The 27,925-nt window shown below is 44.4% G+C and overlaps 1 protein-coding gene and 1 long non-coding RNA gene across 10 annotated transcripts in view; one reads left to right on the plus strand and one right to left on the minus strand.

Annotated features, from left to right (window-relative positions):
* Window positions 1-27,925, minus strand: part of b3gntl1 (UDP-GlcNAc:betaGal beta-1,3-N-acetylglucosaminyltransferase-like 1) — a 351,083-nt gene that overhangs the window by 169,967 nt on the left and 153,191 nt on the right. The window lies entirely within an intron of this gene.
* On the plus strand, window positions 468-27,919 carry LOC137384546 (uncharacterized). 2 transcript variants are annotated; one of them, XR_010977598.1, is made up of 3 exons: window positions 468-636; window positions 1,389-1,416; window positions 8,735-10,874. It is a non-coding gene; the product is annotated as an uncharacterized lncRNA (long non-coding RNA). The 2 variants fall into 2 exon arrangements; XR_010977599.1 differs by lacking the exons at window positions 468-636; window positions 1,389-1,416 and adding exons at window positions 1,432-1,604; window positions 27,154-27,919 and having other exon boundaries at window positions 8,735-10,061.

Below are 27,925 nucleotides of genomic sequence, written 5' to 3' on the forward strand. Positions count from 1 at the left end.
GTGGCTGGAAAGGGTGAGCAGACAACCAGCCAAAGATTATCATCAATCCTCATAGGCGTTGCAGAGATACTGGAAGACACATTTCAACCCCATGGGGAGTCACACGGAAACCCCATTTAAGCTACAGGACAGCATTCATGTGTGTGTCCGATTCAGCGAATTCTACTTTGTGAATACTTAAATGCAGCACAAAAATCTCATGGCTCTAACTCAGGGTTTTGGAAAAGCCTTTACAAGTGTCAATGAGTATTTGGTGTGCTAGTGGAAATCACCAGTCTAGGGGCTCTAACTTGTTCTCCAAGTGCAGAAAATGGCAGCCGCCACGCACGGGCCGCCCCGATCTTGCATCTGGTGGGCATTTTGCATATGCACAGCAGCCGCCTCCACCCCCCCAACCACGTGGCGGCATCACCTGTTGAAGTAGCAGGTACTGGCGCCATTTTAAAAATGCTGCCAGCTCTGCAAACAACACAACAGAATGCAGAGTTGACCCCTTTCCCCTCCCCCGCCACAACCCCATACATTACATAATGCAGAGTTGACCCTTCCCCACCTCGGAGACGGCAGCTTTCCCTGGACGGAAAAGTGAAGGAGAGCGAGTGCCGCACATCGCGCTGAAGATTGGGAACGGAAGGTGTAAGATCGCTGAGGTTTACATTTTAATTAATACAAAGATATAATTTAAATTTGCAAACTCGGGTCCTGTTCGAGAGTGGCGGAGGGGTTGCCACGGAGCTTCCCTGCTGCCAGGAAGATTGGACCCGGCAGTCCAGACAGTCCTGGTGTCGTGTTCTGTGGCGGCCGCTGCTGCTCCAATTCTCCGCCCGCTCCCCCCAGTCGCCACGGAACCCAACATTGGGAGCAGAACAAGATCCAGCCCTGAGTGTCCCTCGGCAAGTGTCAGCACGGTGAATTACAAAACTACACCCTGCAGTTCTTATTCTACACCCACACAGTTCCAATTAATAGGCCAGTATTGGAGCCTTTTCATAGACTGAATCAGCCTGTCGGAGATATGGAGGCACGGGCAGTAACTAGCAAAGCAGTTCACCCAATTTGCATTCTATTGAAATCAATGGAACAAAATTGGGGCAGGTTCCAAAAAAGGGCATAACCTTAAAACCAGAGCTAGGCCGTTCAGGGGTGATGTCTGAAAGCACTTTTCAATCAAAGAGTAGTGGAAATCTGGAACTCTCTCCCCAAAAAGCTGTTGACGGTAGGTCAATTGAAAATTTCAAATTTGAGATTGAGATTTTTGTTAGGCTAGGTTACCAAGGGAAATGGAACCAAGGTGGGGGATGGAGTTAAGACAGACCAGACATCATCTAATTGAAATGTGGAATGAGCTTGAGAGGCTGAATGACCTACTCTTGTTTTTATGTTTCTAGGTGGTTGATCCATTCTGACACCCATGCAGTGAGTGAGGACGAAAATTTTATCACATAGAGGCCAATCTTTTTCTCAGGATTTCCTCTGGTTTACTGTCTGTCTTCCAGCATCACACGGGCCAGGGCCTGTACTGCTGAATCTCCAACCACTTTGGTGCTTGTTGTAGCTCCCACAGGAAGTGTCGGTGAATGGTGGAAACATCTGCACAAATATGGGCAAGTGTATTTACATGAGGTAGTGACCTCATGCATCACACTTCAGTCATTATTGCCTCAATAGCACTGAACATTGAGAAGGCCAGCATGTTCCGAGGTGCCAGAGAAGCACAAGAAAGAAATTCTGGCTACAACCAGCACTTCTATCATAAGAGGGAGGAATGAGGGAAAGATTAGCGGAGGCGGTGGCGTAGTGCTAATGTCACTGGACTAGTAATCCAGAGGTCCAGGCTAGTGTTCTAGCGACATGGGTTTGAATCCCACCATGGCAGATGGTGAAATTTGAATTCAATTAGTAAATCTGGAATTAAAAAGCTAGTCTAATGGTGACCATGAAACCATTGTCGATTGTAGTAAAATCTCATCCGGTTCACTAATGCCCTTTAGGGAAGGAAATCTGCTGCCCTTACCTGGTCTGGCCTACATGTGACTGCAGATCCACAGCAATGTGGTTGACTCTTAAATGCCCTCTGAAATGGCCTAGCAAGTGGCAATTAGGGATGGGCAAAAAACGTTGGCCTAGCCAGCGATGCCCACATCCCATCAACAAATAAAAAAAAATTCCATTGCTGTAATGCCAGACCTTTGATGGAAGCAGCTGAATTCAAAACAGTGGTGCTTGCTCCCAATCCTTTAACCAGCAAGAATCTTGCAGCCACAGCCATTTAACTTTCCTACATGGCCAGCTCCCAATTCACAGACAGGAATATCCCTGAGAGTCCACCAGAAATATTTCAGTAGAGAATTTGCTGGTGTTGATGGTGGAAACAGGTGGACTGGCACAAAGACCACTCCACAGCTCTACTGCCTCAGAGTGTGCTTGTCTGATAAATCCCAGCTTAATGTATTTAACCAAATGAGCAATATTGTGAATTTGTGCTAACTGCCGGCTTTTTGCTTTATATAAGGGCAAATTTCTTCAAGTAGTGTGAGCACAAATGAAGAGAGCAAAATATAAAGAAAGACAAAGTACCTGCTTAACTGGAACTGCAAACCACAATAATGAGAATCTAAGGGTCACCGTTGAGGCCTGAAGTTTTGGTGTCCATAGGGGTTTCCTCGCTGGGGCATTTTCTTTCTCCAGTTATAAGCTACTTACTGCTCACTGTTAACATCCCTTTGGGTGGGTCAGCCTCTACCACGAACTTCTTGACTTCTTGGTTTGGCAGAACCAGGGATCACAGTCTCAGGATACAGGGTACGCCATTTAGAACCAAGATGAAGAGAAATGTCTTCACTCAGAGGGTGGTGAACCTGTGGAATGCTCTACCGCAGAAAGCAGTGGAGTCCATGTTATTAAATATATTCAAGAAGGAGATAGATATATTTCTTAATGCCAAAGGAATCAAGGGATATGGGGAGAAAGCAGGAACAGGGTACTGAATTAGACGATCAGCCATGATCTTTTTTGAATGGCGGAGCAGGCCTGAAGGGCCGAATGGCCTACTCCTGCTCCTATTTTCTATGTTTCTATGTTTAATGGCACCTGATAACAGAAACTGTAATCAGTACAAGTTAGATGATATCTTTTGGGCCCTGTTCCTCAACTCTTCGTTGTAATCCAGCTCTTCATCTAATAGCAGCCCGCCCTTGGACTCAGACCTGCAGTAATTTAGCAGCTTACTGACTAAAATACATGCAACTAAAATGGCAGTGTTTAAATATTGTCATGGCCTTTCCCCTTTGCACAGCTTGATTATAGGGATGAGGAACTAAAACTGTTTTTAGTACTATGCTGCAGTTACTAGTGAGAGAGCAAGCATTAAGTTAACTGCCAGCAGAAAAAAGGCACACACTGTACAGACATATCCACCCAATTTATTGGAGGCCAATTTAGTGGACTGGAATATGATGACCTCAGTGTCATTCTCCAAACTACTCATTTGCTTCTTTTTAAAGGTACACGTTGCATCTAGTTAGTCATGTGGAGTCACTGATGAATTAACAAAATAATGCCTAAGGTGTCCGCCTTTTAAAAAAATAATAATTATGGTTTAATGACTCATTTAACAAATTGCAGGAGCAATGCATCTTCTCAGGTTACCTTCTGAGTTGAAGTGATTTGCGTGTGTTAACACACGGCACAATTGCAATGGAGAGAAACTGGTCCTTCTAGTCACTATAATTACACAGCCACCTGTTTTCAGAATGCAGTGTTGCCCAGGATCAGCTGGTTTCTAATAGCATATGCCCACATAAAAACATACATGGTTGTAAATTGCCTTGACCTCCATTTTGTTTCTAATTGCTTTAGTTCTCCAGACGACACAAATGACATAGGAGATATGGGGATAGTGTGGGAAAAAGGCATTGAAGTGGATGATCAGCCATGATTATATTGAATGGTGGGGCAGGCTCGATGGGCTGAATGGCCTACTCCTGTTCCTATGTTCCTAACTTCCAGGTTTTCTTGTACTTCAGCATGTTCACGATGGCAGGCAGGAGACCCACTCTCGTGTCTCTACTAATGCTCCTCTTGATCCTGCTGCAATCTTGTACATAAAGGTTATCTCTTTGACACATATAAAAAGGATCTGCTATGTAAGGGTCTTCCTCTTTTGTACAGCAACTTGAAAAGCAACATTAAATGTTGACTTCCATTTTGGTCACCCATTCTTTGGCCTGCTGTGATATGGACCGAGGCTGCATTTACAGTGAAAATCTGGAATCAGGATCTGACACTGGGACAAAGTGAATTGAAACTTCATGCTGGAGGGTATGACTCCACTTCAAGTCCGAGGTAGTTTGGATCGTGACACCTGATTTACCTTCCAAGTTTAGCATTGGTGCAAATGTTAAAATTATGTTGCATGAATGCACCGATAAAGAACGTGCATTATATCATCGCCATCTTGGCTTGAAACAGTGCTATCACCATGGTAACAGTTTTAGCTGCTCTAAGCTACCGCCACATTCATATTGGGGTCTATCTTACCTTGATTTGCTAATTTTAGCATAAAGTGATGTTCCCCTCAACACATTTTCTCCTATTGTGGATGAAGTTCTTGAAATCAGAACCTCTAATTATTGTACAACTAATATTCAAAAAGAGCTGAAATGTTCATGCACAAACTGTATTGAGTCATAGAGTCATTTACAGCACAAAAGGAGGCCACTCAGCCCATCAAGTCTGTGCCGGCTCTCCACAGAGCTATGCAGTCAGTCCCACACCCCCGCTCGATCCCCTTAGCCCTGCAAGTCTATTTCCTACAAGTGGCCATCCAATTTCCTTTTGAAGTCATTTACTGTCTCCGCTTCCACCACCCTTGTGGGCAGCGAGTTCCAGGCTATTACCACCCGCTGCATTAAAAAGTTATTCCTTGCATTCCCCCTGCATCTCTTACCCAAAACCTTCAATCTGTCTCCCCTTAGTCCTTGTACCATTAATTAATAGGAACAGTTTTTCCTTGTCTTACTTATCTAAGCTTGTCATAATCATGTCCATTTGTATTGAATCACCCCTCAATCTCCTTTGTTCTAAGAAGATCAACCCCAGTTTTTCCAACCTAACCTCCAAGCTCTACGCACATTTTGTTGCAATTTTCTTCACTTTATTGGCCTCTTTAATTTTATGCACACTGCAAATTTGGGTTGAAAAGAAAAGGTTATCAAAATTCTCTCTGGCACAAGCTTTCATCAATGCTGTTCTGTGGTCAACTACTAGAAGTGCTAAAGCATCTTAGCTCAAGGAGTTAAACACAATTTGTCTATGTGTTGAACTTGTAAACTCCTCCTTTGTTTGGATTTGTAAATCCCTTGTCCATCAGTCCACTGTTTGTACCAGATTTTCCAGTCGAAGGCATTTTTGAAAAGCCACCCAGTTGCCTGACAGTCAACTCACGGAATCAAATATTTCCTGATAACCCACTGCTCCCCCAGCCTGCTGCTGCAATCTTCCATCAGAACTGAGAAAAGACTTGCATTTATGTAGTGCCTTTCATGACCACCAGACATCTCAATGTGCTTTACAGCCAATGAAGTACTTTTGAAGTGTAGTCACTGTTGTAATGAAGGAAACACGGCAGCCAATTTGTGCACAGCAAGATCCCACAAACAGCAACTTGATAATAACCAGATAATCTGTTTCTGTGAGGTTTATTGAGTGATAAATATCGGACAGGACACCAGGGATAACTCCCCTGCTCTTCTTCAAAATAGTGCCATGGGATCGTTTACATCCAACCGAGCAGGCAGATGGGGCCTCGGTTTAACTTCCCATCTGAAAGACGGCACCTCCCACAGTGCAGCACTCTATCAGTGCTGTACTGGACAGTCAGCCTTGAGTTTCCGCCATTTCAAATGCTGTATTCTAATGTACAAGTACCCCAGAATGGTCCTCCCTTTTACACAGGTACTGACTGGAGATCTGCCATTAGTTATGTAAATGAATATTCTGGTGAACTTAGTTCTGCAGAGCATTGACAGGTGCAACTCCAGACTCACTGGTGCAGTCCAGACTCGCTGGTTGATCTCCAGACTTGCTGCTGGATCTCCAGATTCACTGGGGTAACTCCAGATTCACTGGTGAATTCCAGACTCACTGGTGCAAATTGCCGCACAGAATTTTCAGCCACCGAACTGCTAAATAATATAACTAGATCCATACACAAATTAAGATTGATTGATCATGGTTGTCCAGTATAATGGCAGGAAATTCTAGGGGTGCCATTACACTATGATACTGGTTTTGAGATCAGTACGTGTACAGGGCAACCAGTGTGAAGTCAAAGTACTGTGAGAGAGACTACCTGTGAAGTGCAAACACAAACTGTGTGTTGTGACTGGCCTGTGAGTTTGGACTGGGGACATGAATAATAAATCTGATTCAGAAGTGCTAAGGGGAAACTGACTTGTGTCAGTGCTTAACTTGTGTTCACTGGAAGAGTTTTGGGAATGCACAACAATCATTACCACAAGTCACAAATTGCACCATTGAGTATCTGTAGGTGGTAAATATTAACACCCAATTACAAAATTAGCAATTAAACCAATAATTAAGAGGTGGAACTGAGTAAACTCAACTTCGTAATCACAGAATTACTTTTTTAATGTTAAACACACAAGTAATGAAGACCCACGTTAAGTGACCCTAAATTCCTCCCCTAAATGCTTAATTGGGCAGGCATTGCATACTAGTTAAAGAAGTGCCATAACTTGTAGAATTACTGGAATTCATTGACAAAAAAAATTGCATTTTAAAGTTTAAAGCATCTGAGTTATCCAGAGAGCCTCAAAGAGCTGCGTTTCTCTACATTAAAGAAGAGTAGACTTAGATGAGATTTGATCAAGGTTTATAAGATGCTGAAGGAACTGGATTCTGTTTATGCAGACCAATTGTTGTAATTGAATAGGGGAAACTCTTACAAGTTACGTAAGGGCAAAACTAGCTTAGATGTTAGGAGGTTCTACTTTTCCCAAAGAATATTGGATCCCTGCGATGAACATTAATTCACTGAAATCCTTCATGCGAGAGTTGGACCTGTTTTGACTAGGTCAGAGGTCATCTTGCACGAGAGGTAGATACTGGGTAATATTCATCAGGGCCAGGGTGATCCACTGGACTAGTTTGCATCACCTCAGGAAGTCAGAGAGCAATTTTCCAGATCTTTGCCCCCTAATTTTCCTGGGATTTAATATGTGTTTTGGCCTCTCCCAGGAAATTACATGGCTCTGGATGGGATGGGGGATGCATAAAGCATCGCAACTGTATGGGACAGGCTGGATGGATCAGTTGGTTATTCCTTGTTAGTTATTTTTCATATGTTTATATTTATTTAGCATCTTTAGTGTCAATAAATGTCTCAAAGTGCTTCACAAAGGCTGAAGGATAAGACAGGTACCAAACCATAGAAGAAGAGATTAGGAGGGGTGACCAAAGCTTGACCAAGGAGGTGAGTTGAAGGAGGATCTTCAAGGGGGCGGCACAGTGGCGCAGTGGTTAGCACTGCAGCCTCACAGCTCCAGCGACCCAGGTTCAGTTCTGGGTACTGCCTGTGCGGAGTTTGCAAGTTCTCCCTGTGTCTGCGTGGGTTCCCGCTGGGTGCTCTGGTTTCCTCCCACCTCCAAAGACTTGCAGATTGATAGGTAAATTAGCCATTAAAAATTTCCCCTAGTGTAGGTAGGTGGTAGGAGAATGGTGAGGATGTGGTAAGGAATATGGGGTTAATGTAGGATTAGTATAAATGGGTGGTTGTTGGTCGGCACAGACTCGGTGGGCCGAAGGGCCTGTTTCAGTGCTGTATCTCAAAATAAATAAATAAATAAAATAAAGCAGAGAGGTTTAGGAAAGGAATTCTAAAGCGTGGGGCCTAAGAACCTGAAGGAACAGCCACCAATTGTAGGGTAAAGGGAGGGTGATGCACAAAACTTCAGAGGCAGGGGGAAAGAGAGTTTTGAGGGGACAGTAGCACTAGTGGAGGTAGAATTACAGAATGATACAGCACAGCAGGAGGCCACGTGTCCCACTGAGCTTATGTTGGTTCTTTGGTAGAGCTATCCAATTAGTCCTAGTCTCCTAACTTTCCCATAGTCCTGTAAAGTTTTCCCTTTCAAGTATTTATCCAATTCCCCTTTTAAAGTTACAATGGAATCTGCTTCCACCATCTTTTCAGGCAGTGCATTCCAGATCACAACAATCTGCTGTGTAAAAAAAAAGTTCTTTTTTTAAACATCTGAAATCTGTGTCTTCTGGTTACTGATCTTTCTGCCACTGGGAATAGTTTTAACAGCTCTAATAAATTTACCCTTAACCTTCTCTGCTCGAGGGAGAACAACCCCAGCTTCACTAGTCTCTCCATGTAAATGAAGTCCATCATCCAGGGTACCATTCTAGTAAATCTCCTCTGCACCCTTTCTAAGGTCATGATATCCTTCCTAAAATGCAGTGCCCAGAATTGAACATCATACTCCTGCTGGGGTCTAACCAGTGATTTATACAGGTTTACTATAACCTCCTTGCTTTTGTACTCTATGCCTCTGTTTATAACATCAAGAATTCCATATGCTTTTTAATTGCCTTTTCAACTTGTCCTGCCACCTTCAAAGATTTGTGTGTGTACAGGTTACAGATTTAGGAAAAGATGAAGTTGTGCAGTGATTTTAACCCAATTTATTATTGGTTATATTTGCAGAACAATTACAGACAGTTTAATATAGAGCTTTGGGAGGAGCCCTGACTACATGGATCTCCCGCAGGATCAGTCTGTGTGAGGAGCAGAACGTCAGACACAGTGGAACGTGTCACTGCCCCAACAATTCTGCTCTGCTGGGAATCAGAGGATGCAGAAAATGACTGATTGCCAATGCCCTTGAGCTGTGTAGAGGAGATTGACTGGGAGTGGTCATACAGTCAGAACACAGCTCAACTCCACTTTTGCTCTTGTCTCTCAATCCTTTTCTGCAAGCCATCTTCTTCCTTGCTTTCTCTTTCACTTTGCCAAGATGCTTCCTTTAAGCCTCTGGATTTCTGTTGGTATGTGTGAACTTATTTGCTTTTGAAGTAGGCAGCTCAATTCATTCCCGCTTGACGCTGTCGCATGGCTTTTCCTCCGTTTTCATAATTTTATTTATGAACCTCTTAAACTTATTTTCCTAAAAATGTCCAAAAGCCGTCAGTGATATTCTGCACATCATTTGCTTCCGTTACCACCAATAGAACTGGCTCATTACCAAAGCTCATATCCTTTGCTTCCTACTGCTAAGCTGTTTAATTTTCATGGCTATGTACTTCATTGGATGAGTTAACCACTGGCTATAAGATAGGATGCAGTAAATCATGCGTTCAGACGTCGGCAACAAATGTGGTTAAAGTTTTCACTTTTCCCACAAGACAGCTTCAACTGCCACACAAAACAGTGCTGCCTAAAGTTTTTATGTGTGAAAAGGTCACCCTTTATGACATGTACATTTTAGGTCAGATTTTCCCTTTATTATACGGCAGTGCATTCTCTGCTCTTTCTACTATTTTGATTCATTCAACTCAACCTAAGAAAAACTAAAGTCGGAGGTGGTAGGGAAAATTGAATATTTGCTTACAGTGTTTTCTTTGCACTACCCCATTAACACAGCAGTCTAATCATTGACAGAACACTTTCTAGTCAAGACTGACATATTGAAAGACTGAGTATTTGTCTCCTCAATCAAGTACCAATTTACAAGTCCACAGCCACTAGAATACCCCAGAATTAAAAATGTTGTCTTAAACCATCAACAACATTGGCAGATACCCAGGCATTTACCTGTTACCGGGCACTGCCATTCATTAAAGACCAATGGATAATTGCAGTCGGCTGGATGTGAATAAAGAAAACTTCAACTGCGTGGATGAATACTATTTTCTTAATGAGCAAAAACAACTTACACTATACAGCATCTTTAATGTAATAAAATATCCCAATATGTTTCATAGGAAATGGAGGAAGAAGGATTAAGAATGGAGCCAAAAGGAAGATTGAAGAGGTAGGTTTTGGAAAGGCTTCTGAAGAAGGGGAGAGATGTTGCAATGTGAAGGGGTTTAAGGAAAATGTTCCAGTGGGGAAACAAATGGCTGATGGCTCTACAGCAAAATTGGAATGGAGAGAGGGTGGATGCAAAGGAGGCCAGAACTGAAGATTAGAGGAAAATAGGGCTTAATGAGGCTGTAGAGGGAGGTAGGAGTGAGTCTATGGAGAGATTTGTTGATGAAGACAAGGATTCTCAAATAGATGTGCTAAGTGGATATGGAGCCAGTGAAGATGAGAAACGGAGGAGCAGGACTTAGTGCAAGATAATGTGTGGGGATTGAGTTTTCAACAGAGTTGTAATTTATGAAGGACAGAGTTCAGGAAGCACCAAGGACAGTGTTGGAATAACCAAGTCTGGAAGTAACAAAGGCATGAGCAAGTGTTTCAGTGGCAGTATGGATGAGGTTTAGGGTTCATTGGGCTTAATCTGAGTGAACTGTAAGAGTTAGGGTGCTAAGATGTGGTGTTTTAGGAGGGAACTGAAACTGACTTTGGCTTTCCTTGTGTTGAGTTGAATAAATCAAAATGGCCTACAAAAAGCCAAAAATTAGACAGTTCCAAATATTGTAATTTTGTTCCATTTGTACGTGGCACTTTTACTTAAATATTTACACCAAGAAAACTGAAGTTTGTCATTTACTTTATAAATTGCTATGACATCCTATCTCCCTACACAGCATTATAACTGAAATTGCTGATCCTAGTAGTGTATCAGTGTCAGCTTGGGCAGGTCCTTTGTACCCTTTGGACATGTTTTTGATTTGAATAAACAGCATCACAAGTTACTGGTTTTACTTTAATGTCTTAAAAACGATTATCGCTGCAGTATCTAATGAAATGGTTCTATTTTATATTGTTTCAACAACCCTGAATCAGCAGGATGACTGACATGGACAGTCTTTAATGTTCCCACCACAGTCCTTAGGAGATGAGATTCCATGTCTCATGTCATGTTAAATGTATGCCAGATAAAGGGAAAGTGTATTTGGTTAGAGTCAGTGATTCGACTTGAAATCAATGTGGCATAAACTGGTTAAGTTTTATAGGCCACAAGTAGAATGCAGGGATACATGAGTGAAGCAGTGAAGTCTAAGTCCATAGAGGTTATAATGGACTGGTCAGAACAGATTGGCAGTGTGTTCTGGTTGCTGCACTTCAAGGACACAGATATGCATTGGAAAGGATGCAGCAACATAGCAGGAATGAGCTGTGGGGGATAGATTAAAAAAATAAGTTCCACAGCTTAGAAAGTTAAAGCATGATCTCAGTGAGGTACTTAAAGCATTAAGCAGCACAGATAAGGTTAACTCAGAAGATTATTTAACATTAAGTCAAGTAGGGCAAGAGGGCATTAAAGTAAATTCGTGAAAAGTAAATTTTAAACTGGCATTACAAAACCATTTTTTACTGTAAGGGTGATAAATCCTTATAGATTTTAGGGGAGTTAAGAATATAATTAGCTCTTAGGTTATATGAGTTGGAGTACTCACGGAGCGATTGTGATGGTTCGAATGGGTTTTTCTCATCTTTTGACTTTTTCTTGTTATGACATTTGATAGGAAAGGCTGCCTTGCTGATGAAAGAATTTGCTCCCTCCCTTTCTGTGTTTACATACTGCCCCTCGGAGATACGATCTACAGTCATGGGGTCAGTTTCCATATGTGAGCTGATGAAACCCAGCTTTACCCCTTTACCACCACTCTTGATTCTACAACCAGCCTGTGGTGTCAGACTCTATCTGACATCGAGTCATGGATGAGACAGAACTTTCTTCAACTGAACACTGGGAAAACTGAAGCCATATTCATCTCCTGGTTAAAAAACATTTCCCCCCAAAGCCGTCCCTTTCCCCAAATGCTCAAACAATGCAGTGCATGGCTTTGGAGTCCTGTCTGACTGCTTTGGAGCAATGGAAGTGGGATGATTAAGTGAGTATGAACTGGAAAATACCCCTCTGGCAACAAGCTGCCACCGGATGCTATGCAAAGCTGAGATTCCTGAATCAAAATCAATGCCTGTGTGAGATTGTTTGGTAATTGAGAGCAGAAAGGTCATGCAGAAAGTGAAGGTCTAAATTCATTGAAATGATGTGAGAAATGAACGGTACCTTTACAGAATTTTTGGCAGTTTTGTAAAAGGTCATTTCTCAGAAACAGTGTTGCATTTGGATGAACAAACTTAATCAAAATGCACAGAAATGCAATCTTGGTAAAAGAAAATTCCTGCCAAATTGCCATATCTTTGCATACTTAGTAATGAGACACTTTTGCAATCTGAACTATTCGATTTAATTGCATTGAACTGAATGTGTAATTTTATCAATACTTCATGCTTGACATTTCCTTTCAACAAATTATGTCATGTGGACCAAATTAGGCTTTCCCTCCCATAATTAAAATCTCTTCATTACAAAAAAAAGGTCTGTCACCAAAATGTAATTTGCTTCATGCAACCTCAAAGGAATTTGTGAACCCTTTTCAATACCCTTTTAGAACCAAATAAGTTAAATCCACAAGGAAATGTGGATGTGATGAAAGTTATTTGGAAGTTATGTTTTGTACCAGACTACAAACTGAATCATGCTGGTACAGCTGCCTCCACTTAAAGTGTTCCTCCTATCATTTACATTGATGTTTAATGGCCAGTTTCCTCCTGTCAATTTTCAGAGAAAATTGTCTTATTAAAGGTCATTTTGATAGGGGATAGAAAGTCTCAGAGGAATTTTATTTTGGTTGAAATTGCTCCCTCTTTTGTAGAAGAAAATGATACTCTCATCAGATGTGTTTTGATGTCACTTTTCTTGCTGCCTTGGAGATCCTCAAGTGGACTCTTCTTCTGTACTCAGCTGTTCCAATCAGCTCAGTGATAGGAAGTATCCTGCAGTGGCTCCATCGAGAGCAGTTGAGGATTTGGTGACCGCAGATGAGCCGAAGAGTAGCTCTGGATTAATGGTACATCAGGAAGTCATGCGATGGGCCAAGATTGCTAATCTCCAGGAAGGGGCATAGAGTGATGGCCTGGCTGCTTCTCCCTCCACTCATCGCATCCACAGTTAGTGATTCACTGTGTGGGAAAGTGTGGGAGTGAACCCTGTCCTATCATTCGACCAGTGAGCAAACACAGCATCACTGGGAACTTGGCAGACAATTCATTTAAATTTATTGTCTAGTCTATGGTCAAAATGGTGCCCAGACTTGTTAGTAGATGTATCAAAGCAGCCTTCGCTTGATTGCTTACCATGGTCAAATGTGTCTTGCACGATGTGCCATTGTGTAAATAGGGATTGGTTGCAGTGGACAGAGAACAGTCCCCAGTGTGCTTAGAGGGAACAAATCACACATTTCAGTCCTAGTGGAATACTGGGTACATCCTTTTTATTATTAAAAAAATACAGTTTATTTGGAGCACAATATAGGGCGGCTTTTATAGTTCCTGCACCTGAGGTGACAGCAAATATCACAATATCAGATGGTGAGGAGTGCTTGGTGTGAATGTAGCATGCAGCATTAACGGAGTGTATGGTGCTAATGGAACACACAATGATAATGGTGTGCATGGAACTGACGGAGTGCATGGAACTAACAGAGCACGCACTGATAATGGTGCACACGTTGATAAAAGAGCACACAGTGATAATGGTGCACACGTTGATAACAGAGCACACAGTGATAATGGTGCACACGTTGATAACAGAGCACACAGTGATAATGGTGCACACGTTGATAACTGAGCACACAGTGATAATGGTGCACACGTTGATAACAGAGCACACAGTGATAATGGTGCACACGTTGATAACAGAGCACACAGTGATAATGGTGCACACGTTGATAACAGAGCACACAGTGATAATGGTGCACAAGTTGATAACAGAGCACACAGTGATAATGGTGCACACGTTGATAACAGAGCACACAGTGATAATGGTGCACACGTTGATAACAGAGCATGCAGTGATAATGGTGCACACGTTGATAACTGAGCACACAGTGATAATGGTGCACATGTTGATAACAGAGCACACAGTGATAATGGTGCACAAGTTGATAACAGAGCACACAGTGATAATGGTGCACATGTTGATAACACAGCATGCAGTGATAATGGTGCACACGTTGATAACAGAACACACAGTGATAATGGTGCACACGTTGATAACAGAGCACACAGTGATAATGGTGCACAAGTTGATAACAGAACACACAGTGATAATGGTGCACACGTTGATAACAGAGCACACAGTGATAATGGTGCACATGTTGATAACAGAGCATGCAGTGATAATGGTGCACACGTTGATAACAGAGCACACAGTGACAATGGTGCACACGTTGATAACAGAGCATGCAGTGATAATGGTGCACACGTTGATAACAGAGCACACAGTGATAATGGTGCACACGTTGATAACAGAGCACACAGTGATAATGGTGCACACGATAACAGAGCACACAGTGATAATGGTGCACACGTTGATAACAGAGCACACAGTGATAATGGTGCACACGTTGATAACAGAGCACACAGTGATAATGGTGCACACGTTGATAACAGAGCACACAGTGATAATGGTGCACACGATAACAGAGCACACAGTGACAATGGTGCACATGTTGATAACAGAGCATGCAGTGATAATGGTGCACACGTTGATAACAGAGCATGCAGTGACAATGGTGCACATGTTGATAACAGAGCATGCAGTGATAATGGTGCACATGTTGATAACAGAGCATGCAGTGATAATGGTGCACACGTTGATAACAGAGCACACAGTGATAATGGTGCACACGATAACAGAGCACACAGTGATAATGGTGCACACGTTGATAACAGAGCACACAGTGATAATGGTGCACACGTTGATAACAGAGCATGCAGTGATAATGGTGCACACGTTGATAACAGAGCACACAGTGATAATGGTGCACACGTTGATAACAGAGCATGCAGTGATAATGGTGCACACGTTGATAACAGAGCACACAGTGACAATGGTGCACATGTTGATAACAGAGCATGCAGTGATAATGGTGCACATGTTGATAACAGAGCATGCAGTGATAATGGTGCACACGTTGATAACAGAGCACACAGTGATAATGGTGCACACGATAACAGAGCACACAGTGATAATGGTGCACACGTTGATAACAGAGCACACAGTGATAATGGTGCACACGTTGATAACAGAGCACACAGTGATAATGGTGCACACGTTGATAACAGAGCACACAGTGATAATGGTGCACACGTTGATAACAGAGCACACAGTGATAATGGTGCACACGTTGATAACAGAGCACACAGTGATAATGGTGCACACGATAACAGATATCCTTGCAGGAGAAAAGGGCTCTGACAGGAGGGGTGTGGCCTGTTTCCACATCGTCACTGCCATGATGGAAGGGGTCATGGAGATTGTCAGGGTAGCCCCTTCCCCACCAGGAGCAAGTCAAGGAAGGAGAGATGAGCATTCCTTGTGGAGAGGGTGTAAGGATACTGCAATCTGTACATGAAGAGGTGGAGTGCACTCCTCCCTACCCTACAGCATGCCAAAGTGTTAGCTGCATTGGGAAACCTCAGCACTGCAGAGGCTTCTGCTCTCAAAGGCTAGTTCATATGATCTCTTCTTGTATCTCCCACAGATTCTGACATGGAGGGAATGAGAGTGTCCTGTAACAGCACTGAGGCAATTGCAAGAAACAGACAGCAAAGCAAGCACCATCAAATCTTACAAGCACACCCTCCACCAGTGCAGATAAACAGACATCGGTGAGTCCTCGCGCACAATTAGATAGTGTTGCACTCAGTGATGAGCAAGTCACGAGTGAGCAACAGGAGGTGAAAGAGACATTGGCAGTTGTGGGCAGTTCCCATTGGTGGTTGGAGGACAGAAACAGCCATGCACAGCTGGGCATAGGTGCAGGGCCTTGAGAGTCACAATGAAGGAAGCTCTACTTAGATCAGCAGCAAAAGATGTGTTCCTACATGTCAGACTTCCCTGAGGCAGTGCGGCATCATGGTCTGAGAATGGAGCAGTCCATTCAGCTCATGTGCGCCATCATGGCTCAGGGCTTCGAACGCATGAGGTCCTTCAATGAGACAGTGGCCAACCTCCTGGCGAGCCACATGTGCAGCATTTGGAATGCATGCAGGAACTGTGCACAGAAAGCATGCCACACTCTGTAGCATGGGCCAATGGTGCTGATGGCGCAGAGATGTTTGGAGGGGATGCCATTGCGCCCCAACTGGTGCTCCCCTCCAGGCACCCGGAGCGCTAGCCTAGGGCTCAGGCAGTCACCAAGGAGGATGAGGGTGCCCCCCCTCACTGGGCGCCATCATAATTGTTGGCTTCCTTGGCCCATCTGACTCAGGAACCATCAATGCAGCTGAGCCCAGTGACTGAGGCTGCCCCGGTGTTGACACCAGTGCAGCATCCTCTGGAAGTGCCCCCACAGGCACCTCCATGACGAGGATGACCACCACATGCATCTCAGCTAGAAGCAGGTAGAGGGTGTACTGACTTCTCTTTCTGCAACCTCTTCACACCCGATGGCACCTGTATGCCAATGGCTGAGTATCACTCTCAGCTGTGCTTCCTTTTATGGGTCCATCTAAGCTGACAATGTGGCCATGATTGGCTCCCCGCTGTGTTGCCACCTCCATGCACGGTCTGTCCCTGATCCAGCATGCAACCTGTGTGTCCCCACCAAAATTCCAAACAGCCCACAACAAGCTGACAATGAACTCGTTAAAAACATTAACAGGCCTCATTCCCGAATCAGGCTGGTTTCAGTGCCCGCCTTATCCCGTCCTCAGGAAACACACCAGCGGCTGGAACAGCAACAGGAAACTGGCACACCGGTCAGCACTGCTATTTTTAGTGCCTACCCACCTCCGTTCCCACTCCCATCAAGAGCTAAAAATCCTGCCCTTTGTGTCTGTCTTCACAGTAGAAGACACAAATTACATACCAGAAATAGAGCGTAACTATGGGCTAATAAGAGTGAGGAACTTATGGTAATTAATATTAGCAGAGAAAAAGTATTGAAGAAACTTCAGGGACTAAAAGCTGACAAATCCCCAGGACCTGATGGCCTACTTCCAAGGATTATAAAAGAAATAGCTGCAGAGATGCACAGTAGAAGCACTGGTTATGATTTTCCAAAATTCCCTAGATTCTAGAATGGTCCCAGTGGATTAGAAGTTAGGAAATGTAACTCCGCAATTGAAGAAAGGCAGGAGAGAGAAAACGGGGAACTAGAGGCCAATCAGCCTGACATCTGTCATAACAACATAAGAACAGAAGAAATAGGAGCATGAGTAGACCATGCAGTCCATTCAGCCTGCTCCACCATTCAGTATGATCATGGCTGATCTTGGGCTTCAACTCCACTTTCCCACATGCTCCCCATATCCCTTGATTCTCTGAAAGACCAAAAATCTATCTACCTCAGCCTTACATATATTCAATGATGGCACATTCACAACCTCTGGGTTAGAGAATTCCAAAGATTCACAAATCATTGAGTGAAGAAATTTCTCCTTATCTCAATCCTAAATGATCAGCCCCTTATCCTGAGCCTGTGCCTTCTTGTTCTAGATTCCCCAGCGGGGGGAAACATCTCAGTATCTACCGTCAAGCTCAGCATCTTGGGTATTTCAGTGAGATCACCTCTTATTCTTCTAAACTTCAGAGAATATTGACCCAGTTAACTCAGGCTCTCGTTATAGGACAATCCTCTCATCCCAGGGACTTTGTCTGATCATACTATGATTTTCTAAGCACATTGTTAAGATTTTCTTAATAATAGATTTCAGCATTTTCCCGATACACATGGGTACCAATGACATAGGGAGGACTAAGAAAGAGGTTCTGCGCGGGATGAGCAGCTGGAGGCTAAATTAAAAAACAGAACCACAAAGGTAATATTTTCTGGATTACGACCTGAGTCACGAACAAATTGGCATAGGGTAAATAAGATAAAGAGTTGAATGCTTGGCTCAATGATTGGTGTGGGAGAAATGTACAATCTGTGTAATTCAATGACATATAAATAGGTTTTGATTCATGGGGAAAGAGAGAGCTGTACCGTTAGGACGGTCTTCACCTGAACCGTGGTGGGACCAGTGTCCTGGTGAGTTGTATAACTAGGGCTCCAGAGAGGGCTGAGTAGGACAGAGAGTATAATGGCAATAGTGCATCAGAGAGTAAGGTCCATGCAGGGAATAGTAGTAACAAAATAAAATTAAAGTCACATTACCTGATTGAGCAGAGCAATCACAATAGAACAGATGAAACAGTGGTACAAATAGAAATAAATGACTTAGATCCAATCACCATTACAGAGACACCATTACAGAGGGGTAGGCGGTGGCGTAGTGGTATTATCACTGGACTAGTAACCCAGAAACCCAGGGTATTTCTCTGGGGACATGGATTCGAATCCCACCACAGCAGAAGGTGGAATTTGAATGTAATTAATAAATCTGGAATTAAAAGCTAGTCTAATGATGGCCATGAAACTATTGTCGATTGTTGTTAAAAACCCATCTGGTTCACTAATGTCCTTTAGGGAAGGAAATCTGCTGTCCTTACCTGGTCTGGCCTACATGTGACTCCAGATCCACAGCAATGCGGTTAACTCTTAAATGCCCTCTGAAATGGCCTAGCAAGCCACTCAGTTGTACCTAACCGCTACGAAGTCAATAAAAAAGAATGAAACCGGACGGACCACCCGGTATCGACCTAGGCACCGAAAACGACAATGGCAAACCCAGCCCTGTCAACCCTGCAAAGTCTACCTTACCAACATCTGGGGGCTTGTGCCAAAGTTGAGAGAGCTGTCCCACAGACTAGTCAAGCAACAGCCTGACATTGTCATACTCAGGGAATCATACCTTACAGACAATGTCCCAGACACTGGCATCACCATCCCCGGGTATGTCCTGTCCCACTGGCATGACAGACCCACCAGAGGTGATGGCACAGTGGTATACAGTAGGGAGGGAGTTGCCTGGGAGTCCTCAACATCGACTCCAGACCCCATGAGGTCTCATGGCATCAGGTCAAACATGGGCAAGGTAACCTCCTACTGATTACCACCTACTGCCCTCCCTCAGCTGATGACTCAGTACTCCTCCATGCTGAACACCACTTGGAGGAAGCACTGAGGGTGGCAAGGGCAAAAAATGTACTCTGGGTGGGGGACTTCAATGTCCATCACCAAGAGTGGCTCAGTAGCACCACAGCTGGCAGAGTCCTAAAGGACATAGCTGCTAGACTGGGTCTGCGACAGGTTGTAGGGGAACCAACACGAGGGAAAAACATACTTGACCTCGTCCTCACCAATCTGCCTGCCGCAGATGCTTCTATCCATGACAGTATTGGTAGGAATGACCACCGCACAGTCCTTGTGGAGACGAAGTCCCACCATCACAGTGAGGATACCGTCCATCGTGTTGTGTGGCACTATCACCGTGCTAAATGGGATAGATTTCGAACAGATCTAGCAATGCAAAACTGGGCATCCATAAGGCACTGTGGGCCATCAGCAGCAGCAGAATTGTACTCAACCACAATCTGTAACATCATGGCCCGCATATCCCCCACTCTACCATTACCATCAAGCCAGGAGACCAACCCTGGCTCAATAAAGAGTGCAGGAGGGCATGCCAGGAGCTGCACCAGGCATACATCAAAATGAGGTGTCAACCTGGTGAAGCTACAACCCAGGACTACTTGCATGCCAAACTGCGTAAGCAGCATGCGATAGACAGAGCTAAGCGATCCCATAACCAACGGATCAGATCTAAGCTCTGCAGTCCTGCCACATCCAGCCGTGAATGGTGGTGGACAATTAAACAACCAACTGGAGGAGGTGGCTCCACAAATATCCCCATCCTCAATGATGGGGGAGCCCAGCACAGCAGCGCGAAAGACAAGGCTGAAGCATTTGCAACAATCTTCAGCCAGAAGTGCAGAGTTGATGATCCATCTCGGCCTCCTCCTGAAGTCCCCAGCATCACAGATGCCACACTTCAGCCAATTCAATTCACTCCGCGTAATATCAAGAAACGACTGAAGGCACTGGATACTACAAAAGCTATGGGCCCTGACAATATTCCAGCAACAGTGCTGAAGACCTGTGCTCCAGAACTTGGCGCACCCCTAGCCAAGCTGTTCCAGTACAGCTACAACACTGGCATCTACCCGGCAATGTGGAAAATTGCCCACGTATGTCCTGTGCACAAAAAGCAGGACAAGTCCAACCCGGCCAAATACCGCCCCATCAGTCTACTCTCAATCATCAGTAAAGTGATGGAAGGTGTCATCAACAGTGCCATCAAGCGGCACTTGCTTAGCAATAACCTGCTTAGTGACGCTCAGTTTGAGATCCGCCAGGGCCACTCAGCTCCTGACCTAATTACAGCCTTGGTTCAAACATGGACAAAAGAGCTGCACTCAAGAGGTGAGCTGAGAGTGACTGCCCTTGACATCAAGGCAGCATTTGACCGAGTATGGCATCAAGGAGCCCTAGCAAAACTGAGGTCAAAGGGAATGAGGGGGAAAACCCTCCACTGGCTGGAGTCATACCTAGCGCAAAGGAAGATGGTTGTGGTTGTTGGAGGTCAATCATCTGAGCTCCAGGACATCACTGCAGGAGTTCCTCAGGGTAGTATCCTAGGCCCAACCATCTTCAGCTGCTTCATCAATTACCTTCCTTCAATCATAAGGTCAGAAGTGGGATGTTCGCAGATGATTGCACAATGTTCAGCACCATTCGTGACTCCTCAGATCCTGAAGCAGTCCATGTAGAAATGCAGCAAGACCTGGACAATATCCAGGCTTGGGCTGATAAGTGGCAAGTAACATTCATGCCACACAAGTGCCAGGCAATGACCATCTCCAACAGGAGAGAATCTAACCATCTCCCCTTGACATTCAATGGCATTACCATAGCTGAATGCCCCACAATCAACATCCTAGGGGCTACCATTGACCAGAAACTGAACTGGAGTAGCCGTATAAATACCGTGGCTACAAGAGCAGGTCAGAGACTAGGAATCCTGAGGCGAGTAACTCACCTCCTGACTCCCCAAAGCCTGTCCACCATCTACACGGCACAAGTCAGGAGTGTGATGGAATACTCTCCACTTGCCTGGATGGGTGCAGCTCCAACAACACTCAAGAAGCTCGACACCATCCAGGACAAAGCAGCCTGCTTGGTTGGCACCCCATCTACAAACATTCACTCCCTCCACCACCGACGCACAGAGGCATCAATGTGTACCATCTACAAGATGCACTGCAGCAATGCAGAATGGGAGCGTGGTTTCACTAGGATTGCAGGCTCCCCCATGATGCAGGGTGACACTGACTGTGCACACACCGGTTTGCGAGTGCCACATGTCAACTCTGTCCTATAACAGAACTGAAAGGGATTCTACTCCCTCAATGTCCAGCTGGTGTATGACCATACACAGTGACTTGTGCAAGACAATACCTGGTATTCTGGCAGCAGTCATGATGCCTTCTTTCTGCAGTCCATTCTGCCAGCTGCATTTGAGACAATATTGCAAAGTAAAGTGCGGCTACTGGCTGACAAGGGCTTGTCCATTAACCACATGGCTGATGACACAGGTGTATAAACAGCACATAAATATGCAGCATGCATACAATGAATGCCATGCTTCCACAAAAAATGTGATAGAGCAGACCATTGGTGTGCTGAAACAATATTTCTGCAGCCAGGACCACTTTGGAGGAGTCCTGTAGTACACAGCACAGCAGGTGTCAAGATTCATGGTGGTCTGTTTCACTCTGCACAATCTCATCATTAAGAGAGGACAGCCCTTGCTCGAGCTATACGGCGAGCAGATGAGGAGCAGGAAGAGGGAAGGAGGCAATCTCAGACAGCCCCTTTCTGCTCCTGTCTGTGAAGAACTCATCTGAGTGCGATACCAGCAACTGCAAGCCCAATTCCCTATTTCTTACCTCCCCTTTGTCACTGACCATCACGGTGTCCGCTTAGCCACAATAAAAGCCACCAAGAAATAAACATTCCAAACCAAATTTATAAATGAAGCCATGCCATATTGCATACAAAAGTCAAATAATCATCCTCGTGCACTCCCTTAGTGCCCGTCTTCAATGTATCTTTGTCTGTCCTAGTGCTCCTACACAATGCTACTCCAATGGCTGCAGCATGACTCATGGAAGGCTGCAGACTTTCAGTGGAGGAGATTGCCGATGACCTTGCTGGATGACTGCAAGCAACTCTGGGCCTAGAGGGCCTGGCTATAGACTGCACCATCTCAGCATGAGCGGCAGCAATGTGGGCTGGCTGCATGGCTGACTGGCAACAGGAAGGGCACAGCCTGACTGGCAGGGCTGGGAGGATGAATGCTGTCATCCTGAGACAGGACAGCAGATTCTTACTCCATGGGGCCACTGCCACTCCCCCGGGTCAATGCCTCAATAAATTGGAGGACAGATTGCTGGACTGCTGTGACACCCTTTGCACACTGTAATCCACAGCCATGATGGCAACAGTCTGAACTTGCAAGGCAGCAAGCTCACCTTGCATGACAGCAGTCTGAGCTTCCACTGCTGTTCTCAGATATTGGGTGGCTGCTGCTTGTGCTGCAATAGAAGATGACACCTCGGCCATCGGTTTGGTCCACAAGTGTGTGAACAGAGTTGGCTACCACTTCCATGCTGGAAAGGAAGGGGTCCAAGCTCTGTGTCAAGTTGGTGATGGAGTCCTCCATGCTCCTTGACATTGACCCCAGGCTTTCTGACAGGCTTGTCAATGCGCCAATTATTTTGTTATGTATATGCAACACATTCTTCTGTAGGCTGCCTTGCTAAAGTGCACATCTAAATCTTCTGCACAACAAATGTGCGACCTCGCCCCCTGAAGAGTTGGCACCTGTGTTATCTTTGCCCCTGATCTGGCCGCAGGTCACTCATGCAGGGTGTTTCACCACGCACAGATCCCGTCTCTATACTCTAAGATACATGCAGCTTCACTACATGAGCTGGAGGCTGCAAGTGTGAAATGAGTAATGGTGCATCTTCATCAGCACCGTCTTCTTGCTGTTCCTCCACTGGCCAGGTTGCATTTCTTGGGTAACTGAAAGGAGAAAGGCATTAAGGTAATGTTACACTGCGGGGAGGGGGCTGAGCATGTAAGATGTGCATCGTGCTTACACCATCTGCAGCTTGTAAATCGGTAGAGAGTGTGGAATGATAGGGAAGTAGAATGTGAGAAGGAGGACTAGTTATGAGGATATTGTCATCTTCGATGGTTTCAGCCCAGCTGCTGGCCACAATCTCAGCAATGGCCATCCTAATAGCCAGCAGCATCTCCTCCACTGGGGTTAGGATATGCAGACGCACCTGTCCCTCTCCACTTAGCTCCTACTGTCTGTGTTTGTATGCCACCTTACTCTTCAAGAGAGCAGGGAGCGTGTCAGTAACGGTTGTGCAATCTGTTTGGATGATATGACTGTCATGTTGAATAGGCGGCAGTGTGTGCACGCTTTAAGTTATGGGTGTGAGGCTTCCAGCAGTGCTAAGTGCTTGAGGGTGCAGTGGAGCTTGTGAGTGTCAGGTGAGTCCTGATTGATAGAGATTGTTTGTAGGTGAGTGATGAGGGTGTGGAGAATTGAACAGTGTCTGAGGCTAGTGGTGCAGTTGGTACAAAATTGTATTTGAAGGTGCATTCTCCGACCTTGACCCCTCGTGTGAGGATGTTGAACTTCTTGCGGCACTGAATCAAGGTCCTTGGGGCTTGACTCCTGACATTGACCTCCATGGCTGCCTTCTGAGCAAATGTCTGGAGGGCCTCCTGGTCCCCTGTGGGTCAAACACAACATCTATGCTCTTTTCAACCTCCTTCAACAAGGCCTCAATGAAGTGTCCAAAAACCTTGGAGCCTGCTCTCTCCCATGTTGTGCCATTCTTCAATGTTTCCCAGGTCAGATTAATTTCCTGCAAGACTCCCAACACCTACTTCACCCACAATGAGCCTTCCCTTTAAGGAATGCATGCTAGCTTTAGGTGGTGCTGGCCACTCACAGAATTGGCCCCGTGCCGTTGCATGTAGTAAATCAATTGTTAGTGCTGGATGGATGCTGAAATCATTTAAATGGACAAGCAGTACGAAGTTGGTGTGCAGCCTGCATTGCAATCAACGGGCATGGGTTAATTGTGCATCACAATCCCTGCGCCGGTTTTCAGTTGGTATCGAATTTAGCCCTCTTAGTCTTTAGTTTAAATAGCCCAGTATGATCGAGTGAAAAATTACAAACAGCAGGCGACAGCAGAAATTATTTGACACAATCATGCTTAAATCTGTAGCCCCAAGGAACGATGTATAACATATGACACAGTCCTCTCACCATTGTTTCTTCATAACTCATGACCAAGGATCAAATCCCATGCAAAGGCACATGAAAAGTTCCCTTTCTCACTGGCATTATTAGGGGCCAGGAGTGAAATCAGCTTTTTGAAGTCTCAATCCAGTCCCAATGAAATTAATTGCATATTAATTGAGTGCTTAATTGCATTCAGCTGGTGGCCATTAACTGGGGATTCACTTATGTTCCTATATATAGGAGCAGACTGAAACTATGCTTCTTGGGTTTGGAAGTGCATGTTTGTAATGTGTATCTCTGTAAATACAAAGCTTACAAAGTGTGTAAAGACTAGGCTCTAGTACCATCCTTCACTGCCCGAATATCTGGAGTAGCACAGTGAGATTATAACCTATGATCCTAAACAGTTTACAAGGTTTAGAACACAAAGTCTATACAGTTAAAGATACAATCAGAGGAATGGAATGACTCACATCCTCTTGGTGCTCTTACTATCGGTTTCACGAATGGGATTGTGCTCCATTATGTATTTTTATCCATTATGTGGATAAATGTTTCCATGGGCAGGATTTTGCTGTGAGCTTTGGGACCCCGATGTCGGGACCAAATGGGGGCCGCGAGCCTGTACTTGCTGGGAGCGGGTCTGGCAGAGCAATCTTCCTGGAGGTAGCCTCCTAATTGGCTGCTGCCATGTGGCCAATTAAGGACAGTGGGCAGATGGGCTCTTGATGCTGCTGCCCAATCAGAGGTCCAGCAACTCTGGACCCTTGGCAGCCCACTGAGAGAGGTGGGCGCTGCTGAGGCAGATCGGGAACCGCAAAGGCACCTCAACTTAGAGGCATCCTCTGAGGTGTGCGACTAACACTCTGGCTGCATTGTTTGGGCTGTGGCCCTGTCACTGGGGATTGCAGCCTCCTGCTCCGATGGCCCACCAGCCTGCCAGGGGGAGGCTGCCTCCATTGAGCTGGTGGCCTCTGCATGTGGAGGGGGGCGGGGGGGCAAAGGGCTGGTAAGACTGCAAAATTGCTCATAACTGGGATCTTAACTATGCTAATTGACTGCCCGCCTCCATGGTTTGGGCAGCCAATCCACTTCTCAGGGCCCCTCGGGAAACATCTCCGGCAGTGGAAATATGTTTGGAAGCTTTCTCAACACTGCTCCTCTGCCTCTAAGTCCACCACCACTGGGCCGGGAAAATTCAGCCCCATTTGTTTAAAACCGAGACCAGGAGATTGTGTCACGAGAGTTTTGTTTAAAAAAAAAGTAAGAGGTCTGTGTGCCTTTAAGACTTCTGTGAGCACAGAATTCTGACACTTGATGCTGGATGTGCAGGGCTTGAGGGGTCAAATAAACTCCTTCTGCTCATATTTCTTATGCTCTAATGCAGGATGTAAAACTTGTATCCAAGCAACCAGAAAGATTTATGACTGTCTTGTGACTTGGTTGTTGAAAGTTTGGTTTCACTTTTGGGTTGAAAAGCCAGTTGTTATTGGAGACCTGTGTTTGCAGACCAGAAAAAGACCTCTCCCTGAAAGGAAGGCTTGTCTCCCTGTTGTTAAAAAAGGAATCTTACATTTGAATTGGGGCTGTGTTCAACCTAGAGAGAGAAAAAGACCCTTGGAGTGGAAAAGACCCAGAGAATGAAGAGTTGCTGCTCTCTGTGGAGAAAGGCTCCTTTGCTGAGAGGAAGCCCTGCATTGTTAAAGGTAGCAAAATTCCTATTGTCTCCAGTCTCTGGAAAATCTCGGCCTCAAGGGTGATTCCTGTTGCCTTTTGTGTTTTTGGAAGCTCCTGAAATCTCAAGAAAGTTTCCACTGTTAGATTGTTAGATTCCAACTGTTAGACCTGTTGCTACAACCTTTTGCTGAAAGATCTGTGTGATGCCTGCTACGGACAATTTAGCTTGAATGCCTACCCATCACAGACTGTTCATTAACTTCACCTGGAGAGACTTCGAGTGGCGTCTGACTATTCAACTTTCGGACAACTCACCGCTCCGGAAATATCCTACCAGACTGTGACAATTAATTACTTTATTATTTCGAAGAAAACATTACAACTTAAAACAACCTTTTAAAACTGGTTAACTATTGGTTATTGAATGTATGTGTGTGTGTATGAGGGTTAGGAAGAATAAGAACTTATAAAATCTTTTCATGCTGTCATGGTCCTGTAGTTTTTTTTCAGGAAAATGTGGTTTACCTTTAAGGCTTGCAAGGGATCAGTATTACTTTAAGAACCAGTAAGCCTCAGGAGTTATAGGAAGGTGCATTTTTGCTGCCTTAGAAACAGCCATTTGGAGACTGTGATTCAAAGGGTGCATTCTTGTTACTATAGAAACAGCCACTGGGAGTGAGGAGCAAGTGATACATTTGTTTCAATTCAGTTTTGAACTGGCTTTGGGTTGAAGATAGTTTGCCTTAACAGAACACACTGACACAGGACACAGCTGTGATGACAGCACCTGGAAAAAGAGCTCTCAACCATTTAAACTGAAGGAAGAGTATTTTAGTCTGTTTATTATTATCTCTCAAAATTCTAAAAAAAAAGGTCAAGCCAAAACAGAGATCTCTGGTAATTTAAACTGAAGAAAGGGAAGTTAGACTGTGACATTCTTTTATCCCTCAAAAACTCTAAAGTCAGATTGATTCTGTTGAAAGTGTTTGCAGGTCATTAATTGTTGAAATTCGCTGGAGAAGGAAAGCAACATTTTGTGAGGACTTTGAGCAACATCCCTTGAGGATTTCGAGCAAGATCCTGTGAGAACTTCAAGCAACATTGGACTGTAAATTTGCAAGGACTCTAATTTTTTCTATTTTGAATGTTGTTTATATCTTCATAGTGTTTAAGAATTTAGTTCTAATTAAAGAGTTACTTTATTGATTTAAAGACACCTGGTTTTGTTAGCCTCATTCGGGGGGTTAATAGATGGTGCAATTTGGCTGGGTCTCTCTTTAATTTGGAAAGTTTTAAATGATACGTTAGCCGATCTGTGGAACGATGGGATTGAATTAACAGTGCGTTGGTCCCACCACAATTAGAATCGTATATTTTGATTGGGGGCTTTGACTGGAGTGGTTGGTCGTAACAATACATATAGATTTATCTCATTATCATTTAAAATTTGGTTTATTAATAAATAGTTAATTTTGTTGTTGTTTAAAGAAACCTGGTTTGTTGTGCTTTATCCTGGGGGATAAATAAAGTGTTTAATTTGGCTATTTTTCTGGTAGGTGGGAAACTTTACTAATATACTGTGACCTGTGGAGTAGTGGGACTGAATTAACAGTGCATTACTTCTGCCTTGGTCATAATAAATGTTAAAATAATTTCATGCTTAGGTTGGAATAAGCATTAAGATCTTGTTTGATGTTACTCTAGATAGTGAATAATGATATGTGCCAATTTCCACAGTATACAGACCATGCAAGC

The sequence above is a fragment of the Heterodontus francisci genome, chromosome 26, assembly GCF_036365525.1.
Source record: "Heterodontus francisci isolate sHetFra1 chromosome 26, sHetFra1.hap1, whole genome shotgun sequence".
Classification (NCBI taxonomy): domain Eukaryota; kingdom Metazoa; phylum Chordata; class Chondrichthyes; order Heterodontiformes; family Heterodontidae; genus Heterodontus; species Heterodontus francisci.